Below are 1,550 nucleotides of genomic sequence, written 5' to 3' on the forward strand. Positions count from 1 at the left end.
TTTGAGCCCTTGGATCGACACTTGTTGATTTTTAAGTGCTATCTCGATGTTCATGAAACGAGTTTCTGACACCGATATAAAATTTGAGAGCATCTCTTCAAGGTTTGGCTTCTTTTCCTGTTGGTAGGGTGGTTGTTGGTAGCCTGAAGGTGGTCTCTGTTTTCCTTGGCCTCCCCATGAGAAATTTGGGTGGTTCCTCCAACCTGCATTGTAAGTGTTACTATATGGATTGTTTTGAGATCGAAAATTATTACCCATGTGATTTATCTACTTGTTATCCATGTTGTGGCTATAAGGTTGGTATTCCGAATTGCTTGATCCACCTCCACTTGCTTCGCACTGCATTACTGGGTGAACCTGTGATGAACTAAGAAAACCATCAATTTTTTTATTCAAGAGTTCTACCTGATTAAAGAGCATGGTGACTGAATCAACATTATAAACACCGGTTGTTTTCGTTGGTTTTGTCCTCATGACTTGCCACTGATAGTTATTCAGTGATATCTCCTCTATAAACTCATAAGCATCTTCAGTTGTTTTATTGTTGATGGTTCTACCAGCAGCTGTGTCAACCATTTGCCGAGTCGAAGGATTCAGGCCATTATGGAACGTTTGAAACTAAAGCCAAAGCGGTAACCCATGGTGAGGGCACCTTCTCAGTAAGTCCTTGTATCTCTCCCATGCATCGTAAAGAGTTTCTAAGTCCATCTGCACAAACGAAGAGATATCATTACGTAATTTGGTCGTTTTAGCCGGTGGGAAATATTTTAATAGAAAATGTTTGGTTATTTGTTCCCAAGTAGTGATTGACCCTCGTGGTAATGAGTTCAACCACTGTTTAGCTTTGTTCCTCAATAAAAAAAGGGAATAACCGAATATGTATGGCATCATCAGAAACACCATTAATTTTAAATGTATCGCATAGTTCCAAAAAGTTTGCTAAGTGAGCATTGGGATCTTCATCCTGCAAACCATCAAACTGAACAAATTACTGTATCATTTGAATAGTGTTAGGTTTTAGTTCAAAAGTATTTGCAGCTACAACAGGTCTAACTATGCTTGATTCAGTTCCTATTAAAGAAGGTTTAGCATAATCATACATAGTGCGTGGAGCAGGATTTTGATTAACCACAATTGCAGGAGGTAGTTGATTGCCTTAGTTTTTAGCCATCTCTTCGGTTGGGGTTGAGTATCGTGCTAATTTCATATTTTGGCCCATTTTCTCCTTTTTTGGCCTGTTTCTCGTTCTTTTCGCTCTCTTATGCTCTCCTAAGTATAAAACATGAAATTAAAGCATTAGGTGCATCGATTTCACTAATTCTAAGGAAAAATCATTCATAAAATGTGTTAAGCATGGGGTAAAAAAATGTATAAATTACGGTTTATCAAGTGATCAGGTTTTATTTGTGAAAAAGAAAGACGGTACGATGAGAATGTGTATAGATTATCATCAGTTGAATAAAGTGGCTGTCAAGAATAAGTATCCTTTGCCTCGAATTGATGATTTGTTTGATCAGTTGAAAGGAGCTACTGTGTTTTCGAAAACAGAT

General features: G+C 37.7%; 1 non-coding gene across 1 annotated transcript; it reads left to right on the forward strand.

Moving 5' to 3' along the window:
• Positions 1-634: 634 nt before the first annotated feature.
• LOC121231716 (small nucleolar RNA R71) lies at positions 635-741 on the forward strand. Its single transcript, XR_005929771.1, has one exon. It is a non-coding gene; the product is annotated as a small nucleolar RNA R71 (small nucleolar RNA).
• The last annotated feature ends 809 nt before the right edge of the window (positions 742-1,550 follow it).

The sequence above is a fragment of the Gossypium hirsutum genome, chromosome A06, assembly GCF_007990345.1.
Source record: "Gossypium hirsutum isolate 1008001.06 chromosome A06, Gossypium_hirsutum_v2.1, whole genome shotgun sequence".
NCBI classification, from domain to species: Eukaryota; Viridiplantae; Streptophyta; class Magnoliopsida; order Malvales; family Malvaceae; genus Gossypium; species Gossypium hirsutum.